Below are 12359 nucleotides of genomic sequence, written 5' to 3' on the forward strand. Positions count from 1 at the left end.
TGGAACCATCTTTTCAAGGGAAGTTGACTTCTCATACCCTACTATTTATTAACATGTATTTTTTAAATTTGGATATGTACATACTGGAGCCCTTATTTCGAAAATGGCTCCACTTGAAGTACTATTATACGTAAGCATATTAATTTTTCAAAGAAGAGTAGGTTAGTGTAGGAAATAAAATAAATAAGAACATAAATAAATACATTTTTTATTATTATGTAAAAATAATTGTTTTTGTTACAACACGCTGTGGAAATCAACATCGGTGATAAATATTTTAATTTATTTGTGTATGTAGATGTATTATATTTAAAATAACATTTCTACAAACAATCATATTCATTTTTATCACCAATTTGGAAAAATTGCTTGAATGTCATATTCATTGGCTTGCGGGCTTGATGAAACTTCAGCAAATATAGTCGGGACAATCATGTTTTGAGGGACCAAAAGGGAATATTTTTAAAACATAATTTTATCCTAAGTATCCCTTGATGTCTAATTTCAAACCCAATTTGAATCACTCCATTTGGATTTGAAACAAAAAAGTTATAACCAAGACATTGACAAGGCGTCTAGTAGGCAGCTCAGGAATAGAATTGTGACAGTCAATTTTTGGAGGCCAAAACGACTATATTTTTAAAACCTATTTTTAAAACCTATATTTTGGAGGCCAGCTGTTCATTAAAGTATTTGAACCATAAATTCTTCTTGTCCTCAAAATTTGTTTCTGTTGGATATATCTATCTGAATGCACTTTCATTTGGCTCTAGAATAACTCAAATCGGACAAAAAACAAAGAAGTTATGATTAAAACATTACAGGTTAGCATGATTGGTCACTGCTCTCTTGCACGTAATAAATTAATTTTACTTTGTTATTTTCTTCGTGGATTTGTTTTACAGAGTAGCTAATTGTTATTTTTTTCATAATTCTTGGATTAGGGGAGTCCGATCACATCCCTTTCTCCATGTTTTAATGTTTTGTTGTAGGTAGACGCTAGTTTTTTTGCAGGTCCTGGGAGAATAAAGAAGGACAATTTATGAGTGAGCGATTCTTGAAAGAAATTTTTAACAAGGGCATTTCTTCCAATTCATTACTTAATAGATTCATAACAGAAAAAATGGAGAATTGATTTCCATATGAAGATTCATGTCACTACCGCCAAACCATTTTTCCAAGAGATCATTTTTTTCCATTGACAAATTGATATTCCCTTAGGAAATAACATCATAGCCATTGTAACTTAATTAATTTATTTATTTACTGTCTTTAAATAAAGTGTTGTTTCTTTTTTGATTTCTCTTATGTTTATGTGTTTTAGGTGTTGCTTCCTTTAAAGTTGTAGTTTCTGCTCCATTAGCAATTGAACAACACTTTTTTTTGCGTACTCTGTTGTTCAAACTTTCTTCTATTCAAAATTTTGAACAACTGCTATTCAAACTTTTGAAGAACCGTTGTTCAAACTTTTGAACAATACTTTTTTTTTCGTATTTTGCTATTCAAATTTTTGAACAGCTACTATTCAAACTTTTGAACAACACTTTTTCTTGCGTGTTTTGGTGTTAAAACTTTTAAACAACACTTTTTAACATATTTTGTTGTTCAAACTTTTCAATAACACTTTTTTCCTTGCGTGTTTCGCTGTTCAAACTTTTGAACAACGCATTTTTTGCATATTTTTCTATTCAAACTTTTGAACAGATGATGTTCAAACTTTTGAACAACACTTTTTCTTGCATGTTTTGTTGTTCAAACTTTTGAACAACTGTTGTTCAAATTTTTAAACAACACTTTTTTGCATATTTTGTTGTTCAAACTTTTCAAGAACACTTTTTTCCTTGCGTGTTTTGCTGTTCAAACTTTTGAACAACACTTTTTTCTGTATTTTGTTGTTCAAGTTTTTGAACTGCTACTGTTCAAACATTTGAGAAACAATTTTTCTTGCGTGTTCTGCTGTTCAAACTTTTGAACAACACTTTTTCTTGCATGTTTTGTTGTTCAAACTTTTGAACAACATTTTTTTTGCGTATTTCGATGTTCAAACTTTTGAACAACACTTTTTTCTTGGCTGTTTTTCTGTTCAAACTTTTGAACAACACTTTCTTTTGTGTATTTTGTTGTCCAAACTTTTGAACAACACTTTCTTTTTTCTATTTTGTTGTTCAAACTTTTGAACAACTGCTGTTCAAACTTTTGAACATCACCTTTTCTTGCATGCTTTGATGTTCAAACTTTCGAACAACTTCTGTTCAAACTTTTGAACAACACTTTTTTGGCGTATTTTGTTGCTCAAACTTTTGAACAACTGTAGTTCAAACTTTTGAACAACTGTTGTTCAAACTTTTGAACAACACTTTTTCTTGTGTTTTTTGCTGTTCAAACTTTTGAACAACACTTTTTTGTGTATTTTGTTGTTCAAACTTTTGAACACCTACTATTCAAACTTTTGAACAACACTTTTTCTTTTTTTGATTATTTTGTTGTTCAATGTATTGAACAGAAAGTTTTTCTTGCATTATTCTACTTTTCAATCTATCAAACAACACTTCTTTTCTTTTTTGCATTGTTTGCTATTCATTTAATTGAATCGCTGTTGTTCAATCTTTTAAACAACTATTGTTCAATCTATTGAACAACACATTTTACAATTGTTTTTCTGTTCAATCTTTTGAACAGCCACTGTTCAATCTATTGAACAACACTTTTTACGATGCCCTACTGTTCAAACTTTTGAACATCACTTTTTCTTCTTGCGATTATTTTGTTGTTCAATCTATTGAACATCACCTTTTTCTTCCATTATTCTGTTGTTCAATCTATTGAACAAACTTCTTTTCTTTTTTTCATTGTTTGTTTTTTATTTAATTGAACAGCTTTTGTTCAATCTATTGAACAACACTTCTTTTCCTTTTGTGTGATTGCTCTTAGCTTATCTTAGTCCTATTTTTCTTTTTTTCTTCATTTTTTTTTCTTTTCATGGCATGAAGTACAATTTAATCAATTGAACAACACTTTTGTTGTTCAATCAATTGAACAACACTTTTGAGTGTTTTATTTTTGTTGTTCAAATGATTGAATGATTGTTGTTCAATCAATTGAACAATACTTTTGCATGTTTTATTTTTGTTGTTCAAATGATTGAACGATTGTTGTTCAATCGATTGAACTATACATTTTTCATTTTTGTAGGAATAACTGTGATTTCTCTTTACTGTTTCATCACCAATCATTTTTTTATTTTTCTTTCTCTTTTATGTTTTGAATAAAAACCATCTAGTTGGATTTGTGCTTAAGATAAAGAAAAATAGTAATATTAATACCATTATGACTTATAAAACCTTTTGATGGTCATCTATATTCCGAAGCTGACATGGTGCACCTATATAATGATTGGTTGAATATCTTCTCTTTGGACACATCATAAAATGATTTATTATTCTAATACCATGCTAGTTTATCTTTTACACTTTCAAAAGGATAAATCCCTTTGATATGATGACATGGGGGGAAAAGCATAACTTTCATTGGCATTTTTTTTACTTCTTATGCCATCCCTAACTCTTAAGGAGTAAATGAGCCTCCCTCTCTTTATAATAAAAGCATTAAAATATAAAAATATGAAAATGTAACAAGCATTGTCTTAAAGAGGATAGGGGGTCTCATCATGAGCCAGCCTACCATGATCATAAGGGTGTAACAGGTGACATTCCATTATGGCCACCACACCAAGCTAATGACCTTATTAATGGTTAAAATGGTCAGAAGGACAGGGGATCTCATCATGAACCAATATGATCACTTTGTTATATCCTAGTGAATGGTACTATGATTATCTGGTTACCATGCCATCATAGTGGTCTCTTTATAAAAGATAGAAAACCATCTACATACTAAATGAAGGACTCTGGCTCATTTTTGGGGTTAAAAAGAAACTCTGTCAAGGCTATGAATGCCTGCTAGTAACAGTGGCTCTGCTTGTGGTATTGAAGTACTATGTTACACTGCCAAATACTCTCTTTCCTATTACCAATTATGGATTCATTTCTAAAGGGGAATTTACCATTTGAACAACATTTCTAATTCAATTAGCCAACATGCATGGTAAGCTATATCTTTATATGCATTATATCATTATTGCCCAATCACTCTACCACCAGTCATTAACATGTATCGCCGGTCATGCTTTCGTCATATTTTTCCACCTAAAGTAAATATCTATTTACATAATGTTCTAAATCCTTGTTTTATTTTACAGGCATTTCACATCCTTTGACCTGTACTGCTCTGATTTCTTTTTCTATATTTATGCCACTGTGATTGATTTTCCTACTACATTTATCAGTCCTCAACTGCCTTTCCATTTTTCCTATGCTTTATGATCATGGACGCCCTTTTCTGATTTGAGGGGGGAAGGTATGCATTATGGAATAGCATGCGTAATAATTACCGAACTCCACCATAACTTGCTGATTTGACAAAATATTACATTTATACAAAAGTTTTTTTCTAATTTCAATCTTTGCATGCGGCTTATATGTTGCTCTTCAAAACTAAAATTGTGTATTCAAGAAAATTGCATGTAGAGTAGTGAATTGTTTACAGGAGAACAACAAGTATGGGGGGCAACTCTATTCGCAGTGAGTCCACACTATTGCAACTAATAGAAGAGGCTTGAGCAACTCACAAATAGGATGTGCTTGCATGGCTTCCACCTTTTGCATCACTTTCAGCATCAACTCAGCCTACATCAGCTTCAACAAATGCAAGTCATGTCACTCCACATTTTTCAGAGGTAAAATTTGAGGTAAAATAGCATAAGTTTCTGATTTATTAAAAGTTTAGGAGAATTTCATGAACATCCATTGAGCACCATTTATCATCATCCATTCCACATCTTTACCACTTCACTTTTTCATAGACATAGAAGCTTTCAGTTTGGGGGAGTGTTACTTTCATTCATTTATTTATTATGATCATGCCATCATCCACCGATTTCCTTATTCATTCTCAAAACCTTTCTTATTCCATGTTGTTTTCCACCAAGCATAGATTTCAACCACAATTGTAGCTCTAATTATTAATATAATTTCAAACATGGATTTTAATATAATTTAGTCATTAATGTAGGTTTTAATATAGTTTAGATTTTAATATAGAATTTAATATAGAATTTAGGTTATATTAATATTAATTTATTTAGATATTGATATAGATATTAGGTTTTATTGATATTAATACTATTATATATATTAAGTTATATAGATTTTAAGTTATATAAATATTAAGTTATATAGTGATCAAGTTTTATATAAATATTAAGTTATATAGACATTAGGTTATATTAATATTAAAGTTATATAGATATTAGGATTTATGATATTAATATTAATATATATTTTAGTTTTTTAGATATTAATATTAATTTAGATTTTAGGTTATATAAAGATTTATGATATTAATACTAATATATATATTAGTTTTTTAGATATTGATATAGATATTAGGTTTTATTGATATTAATACTATTATATATATTAAGTTATATAGATTTTAGGTTATATAAATATTAAGTTATATTGTGATCAAGTTTCATAAATATTAAGTTATATAGTCATTAGGTTATATAAATATTAATGTTATATAGATATTAGGACTTATGATATTAATATTGAGTTATATATTAGTTTTTAGATATTAATATTAATATAGATTTTAGGTTATATAAAGATTTATATAAAGATTTATGATATTAATATTAATTTATATATTAGTTTTTTAGATATTAATATTAATATAGATTTTAGTTTAAAGATTTTGTTTTATAGATTTTAAATAAATGATATTAATTTATATAAATCTTTCTTGCCGACCTGTGCTGTTCCTTTAATATTCATTCCCTCATGAGTATTTATTTCTTCCATCTGGCTCTTCTTTTATCATCTTTCTGTTGGCATTATGTTTTCTGGTATGACTGTATGTTACAGATGTTGTACTTGATGGCAACTCCAGTGGCAAGGCTCTCAGTTTGTTGAAAATTAAGAAGGACGCAGGAAACCAGTTCAGGAGGTGCGTACCCGCAGGTACACCATGCAGGGTCCGCGTCCAGCGACACTGGCCAGCCGTTCAGGGGGTGCGTCCACCCAGTGCACACATTTCAAGGCAGAGAAAAAGCATGTGGGGGTTTCTTGTGTGGTATCTAGCGGACGGTTTTGTGTTTCTATGGTGTCGGCTCGTGGTATTGTTCCATGTTTTGGGGAGGAGCTTGCCTATATAAAGCAAAGGAGTTCATTTGGATTGAGCATTGTCTTTGGTTGAATATCTTATTTGGTGAGATCTAGTCCAGATCTAAGAGGGCGAATCTTCTAATGGACTGTGATCTCTATGGCGCATGATCAGATCTGTAGATCTGACTGTTTGGGTTAGTCTTGAAGTCTTCATATCATTTATATCTGAAGGGACGCAGGTTCAGTGGAAGAAAAGTGCGCCGGGACGTAGGTACTGTAAAGGGCAAGTGCGCCGAGACGCAGCACAGTAGAGAGAGACCTGCGTGGGGACGCAGGGCGATCAAGGTTCAGGTGCGTCTCTGAAGCAGAAGGACGCGGCGCGATAATGTTTTCTGGTGCGTCTCTGTAGCGAAAGACGCGGCGCGATAGTATCTTTGGGTGCGTCCCTGAAGCAACAGAACGCAGAGCAGTCAAAGGAACAGTGCGTGGGCACGCAGCGGAGCAGAAGGATATCTGCGTGTGGACGCAGAGTAGCAGAAGGTTAATGGCGTCTGGTCGCAGGCCACAGAAAGAAAAACTGCGTCTCTGTTTTAAAGATGTTCTGTTGATTGAATTTCTCTATTGATAAGGTGTTCTGGGTTAGTTCTGTTGTTGCTGATCTGATATCTGTAGTGATCTATATCTGTTATATACTTGTTGATTATCTGATGCTTTATGAAAAGAAGTAGGGGGTTGTAGCTCCCTTCCAGGAGTAGGCTGGAAAACGAGAGAGAGAGAGAGTTGTAGCTCTCTGCAGGTTGCAGCCTGCGTACTGGTAAAGGACTGCACCAGTACAAAATCATTGTAAAAGAAGTTTCTAAATTGAAAGAAGATAGAGACATATTGCAGTAGGTGGTTTTCACCCACATTGGGTTTCCACCTTACATCTTGTGTTCTTTGGTGTGACTATCTGTTTTTCATGCTCATTATTTTATGGTACTGACATGCTAAAATAATTCAAAGATCAAATAAGGAAGATTTATTAAATTGCTAGATAATACTGATTCACCCCCCCCTCTCAGTATTATTTCCAACAATTGGTATCAGAGAAGGTCCTTCAGAGAAGCTTGATCGCTTGAAGGTAGATCGTTCATCATGAGCAACTACGAGAGAGAAGCATCAATCAGGCCACCGATTTTTGATGGGACAAACTTCAATTATTGGAAGATAAGAGTTACTGCATATCTTCAATCTCTTGGTACAGAAGTTTGGGACATTGTAGAAACAGGCTATGCTTTTCCTTCAGCTACTCCTACAGATCCAGCTGAGAAAAAGAAGTATGAAACAAATGCAAAAGCAGTCAGTACTCTATTAGGAAGTATATCCCAAACAGAATTCATGAAGGTAATGCACTTCAAATCAGCAAAAGAGATATGGGACAAAATGGTCACGAGCTATGAAGGAGATGAACAGGTAAAACAAGCTAAACTTCAAACTCTCAAGATTCAATATGAGACTCTCAAGATGTATAATGATGAAAGTGTTGCTAATTATTTTCTTCGGGTAGATGAGATTGTTAGTTGTATGAAAAATTTGGGTGAAGAAATAAAAGAGGCTATAGTATTTCAAAAGATTCTAAGATCATTATCCCCCAAGTTTGAATCTAAAGTATCTGCAATAGAAGAAAAGGAAAATCTCCGTGTTCTCACTATGTCTCAGCTACATGGAATTCTAACTGCTTATGAAATGAGAAAGGGAGGTCCATCAGACAGAAGGGAAGCTGCTTTTAAGGCATCAGGCAAAGAAGATTACTATGAAGCAAGCCATGTTCCAGAAGAAGAGGAAGAAGAATCAAATTTTGTCAGAAATCTTCAAAGGGGTTCTGGAAGGTTCAGAGGTAAGCTACCTTTCAAATGCTTTGCATGTGGAAGAGTAGGTCATTATGCTGCAAAATGTCCTTATAAGGATAAAGGAAAGGAACCTGCTAGATGGAACAAGAAACAAAGTGCAAATAAGAAAAGCTACTACACCCATGAAGATAGTGATGGTTTATCAAACAGTGATGAAGATGAACAAGGTAATAAATATAAGTTGTTAATGGCATTTGAAGATGATGATTATGAGGATGCTGTAGATGTGAATAACCTCTATGATGAAATTACTAGACTCAAGAGATGTATAGAAGAAAAGAATGTGATCATTGATACTCTACAATTTCAAATTGATGAAAAAGAAAAACATCTTGAAAAACTAGAAGGTGAAATTGTTGGTCTCAGAAAAGAAATTGAGAAAACAAAAGCTATTAATCTTAAGTTTGTCAAAGGATCTGAAACTTTGGATGAGATTATCAATGTGCAGCGGTCTCCTCTAAACAAGACAGGTTTGGGTTACAATGGAGAAACCTCTCAAGCATCCACCTCAAAAAGTTACCTTGATGCGGCAAGAAGAAATGAGCAGAAGAACAATGAAGATAATCAGGTAAAGCAGGGACAAAATACAAACAGAAACTATCAGGGGTAATCCATCTTAAGGGTGAACAAAAGCTACAACCAGCCACAGGTAAAATCTTCTCAGTTTGGTTCAAGAATAGATGAAAATAGAAATTACAATCAGTTGGCAGGTAGATTCAATAACCGCAGAAGCTTCTTCAATGGACAATGCTTTTCTTGCCATAATTTTGGTCACAAAGCAGCTCAATGTGTTGCATATAAAACAATCATGACTAGGGAAGCTCAAAAACAAAGAAGTATGACAGGGATGACAAAAAGGACCTATAACAACTTTTCGGTTCTTGAAAATGAGGTCGAATGTTCTATTTGCAATAACTTTGGTCATGAAGAATCTGAATGCAGGAGCAGGTTTCAGCAGAAAAAGGAGCAAGCCTCAAGCACCAAAACATGGAGAATAAAGGAACCTCAAACAGAAAGATGTGGAATAGCATTTTATGCAGAGGGACAGGAAAATCTATGGTACATTGACAGTGGATGTTCGAAGCATATGACAGGTGATAAAGAAAAACTTGAATCTTATTCAGTTCTAGAAAAAGGAAAGAAAGTCTCTTTTGGAAACGATACTCCTGCAACTATAAAAGGAAAAGGCATTGCTCAGTTAAAAGGAAAGGTCAAGGCTGGAAATGTTTTGTATGTTGATGGATTGAAGCATAATCTTCTAAGTGTCAGCCAGATGTGTGATCAAAGGACCGAGGTTATTTTCAGATCGAATGGATGTCTTGTTCGTGATCTTGATACAGGTAAAACAGTACTCAAAGGCAAAAGAACTCCAAATAATCTGTACATATTTGAAGAAGGACAACAAAAATGCTATCTGAGCAAGGATGAAGAGCACTGGTTATGGCATCGAAGGTTGGGACATCTAAGCTTCTCACAAATAAGGAAAGCATGCAAATATCAGGCAGTTCGCGATCTTCCAGATATCAAAATTCCTGACAACACCATATGCAGATCATGTCAGTTTGGAAAACAAACCAGGACTAACTTTCCAGAGAAGGAAGGATCAGCTAGCATGCCTCTTGAGCTAGTACATACAGATACATGTGGTCCATTCAGGAAAAGAACACCTAGAGGAGAGGAATACTTGATATTATTTATTGACGATTTCTCCAGGTTTGTCTGGTTAGGACTTATGAAGCACAAAGATGAAGCTTTCGAAAAATTCAAATCCTTCAAAGCCTTGGTTGAAAATGAATCAGGTCACAAAATTAAGTGCCTCAGATCTGACAGAGGTGGGGAATTTACTTCAAATGAATTTTTCGATTTCTGTGATGAACATGGCATAAGGAGAGAATTCTCTACAGCTAGAACTCCTCAGCAAAATGGAGTTGTTGAAAGAATGAACAGAACAATCCAACAAATGGCTCGTGCTATGCTTGATGAATCAGGAACTCCCGCAACTTTCTGGGGTGAAGCTGCACATGCTGCGGTTATTATTCTCAACAAGACAAATGTCCGGGTAAACAGCACTCAAACTCCTCATGAGCTCTAGAGTGGTAAAACTCCTTCGGTAAAGCATTTCAAAATCTTCGGGAGCAAATGCTATATCAAGAATACTGATGAGCAGCTTGGCAAACTTGAACCTAGAGCAGATTAAGGCATTCTTCTTGGTTACTCTCCACATAGCAAAGCATACAAGTGCTACAATAAAAGACTTGGCAGAATTGTTGACAGCATTGATGTGGTGGTTGATGAGAAGGGATACATTCCTAGGCAAGTACATCGGGAAGATATCGAAGAAGATGAAGGCTACCCTCAAAGACAGAATGATGAAGAAGAAGAACCTCAAGAAGAACCTCAAGAAGAACCAGAGGAGCAGACAAGAATAGAAGAGAAAACTCCATCCAGATATGTTCAGAAGAATCATCCAGAATCTCAGATTGTGGGGCAAAAAGAAGCAGGTGTACAAACAAGAAGAACAGTTGCAGAAGCCTCAAGCTATTTGGCATTACTATCCTCTACTGAACCACAAAATGTGAAAGAAGCATGCAAAGATGAATGTTGGGTAAAAGCAATGGATGAAGAACTTGAGCAAATCGAAAAGAACAACACTTGGGAGCTGGTTCCTAGACCAAAGGATAAGAATGTTATCGGAACAAAATGGGTCTTCAAAAATAAATTGAATGAAAATGGAGAAGTAATTAGAAACAAAGCCAGACTTGTTTGTAAATGGTATGCGCAGCAAGAAGGAATAGACTTTGAAGAAACTTTTGCTCCTGTTGCAAGACTTGAGGCCATCCGAATGTTCCTTGCTCTCTCACGTTTTCAAAACTTCAAAGTATTTCAAATGGACGTGAAATCAACCTTTCTGAATGGAGACTTGGAAGAAGAAGTGTACGTTGAACAGCCAGATGGGTTCATTCTTGGAAATGATCCAAATCTTGTATGCCGATTGAAAAAGGCTCTCTATGGTCTCAAACAAGCTCCAAGGGCTTGGTACTACCGGTTGGACAAATATCTTCATCAACAAGGTTTTTCAAAAGGTTCAGCAGATAGAAATCTGTATATAAAAGTTGAAAATGACAAATTGCTAATACTTGTTGTGTATGTAGATGACATTATTTTTGGAAGCAATGAAGAAGCTATGAGTCAAAGTTTTGCCTCGGTCATGCAGAAAGAATTTGAAATGTCCTTGCTAGGAGAACTGACATATTTCCTTGGTTTGCAAATCCAACAAAAGGAAGGAGGAATCTTTTTATCTCAAACCAAGTATCTCAAACAGATTCTGAAGAAATATGGCATGGAAGATGCAAAACCAGTATGTACACCCATGGTCACAGGATGTAGTCTCAGTGCAAATGATGAATCTGCAGCAGTACATCAACCAACCTACAGATCTATGATTGGAAGTTTACTATATTTGACAGGTACCCGACCGGACATCATGCATGTAGTTGGAATAGTTGGAAGATTTCAGGCAAATCCGAAGGAGACTCATCTTCAGGCAGTAAAGAGAATCTTCAAATATCTTCAAGGGACTCAAAATTATGGCTTATGGTATCCTAGAGATACAGATCTTTCTCTTCATGCTTATACAGATGCAGATTGGGCCGGAAGCGTGGATGACAGGAAAAGCACAAGTGGTGGTGCGTTCTTTATGGGTTCCAGACTGGTATCTTGGTTCAGCAAGAAACAGAGTTCGATCGCCTTGTCTACAGCTGAAGCGGAATATGTTGCTGCTGCATCTTGTTGCACCCAACTTCTTTGGATGATGCAGACTTTGCAGGATTTTCAAATCACTTGTACACCACCAATCCCCATCTTATGTGATAATACAAGTGCAATCAGCATCTCAAAGAACCATGTTATGCATTCAAAAACCAAGCACATACCAATCAAGTACCATTTTCTCCGGGAACAAGTGCTTGAACAGAAAGTCAAGTTGGAGTATGTTCCTTCCAAGGAACAAGTTGTTGATATTCTCACCAAACCATTGCCCAGGGACACGTTTGAATACCTCAGGCAAAAGCTGGGGGTTGTTGATGCATCATCTTATTGTTGAACATCTTCTTATTGGTGGTACAGGCTCAGGGGGAGCACATAATGCATTGTTGGCATTATGGAGAAGGAGATCTTGGAAATAGCTGCAATATGTCTCTATCTCTTTCATGGTGGATCTCTGGTTATTTGTTGCAGATCTGGA

Source organism: Pinus tabuliformis, chromosome 6 (genome assembly GCF_031772625.1).
Source record: "Pinus tabuliformis cultivar Carrire ecotype Pingquan chromosome 6, CPIR1, whole genome shotgun sequence".
NCBI lineage: Eukaryota > Viridiplantae > Streptophyta > Pinopsida > Pinales > Pinaceae > Pinus > Pinus tabuliformis.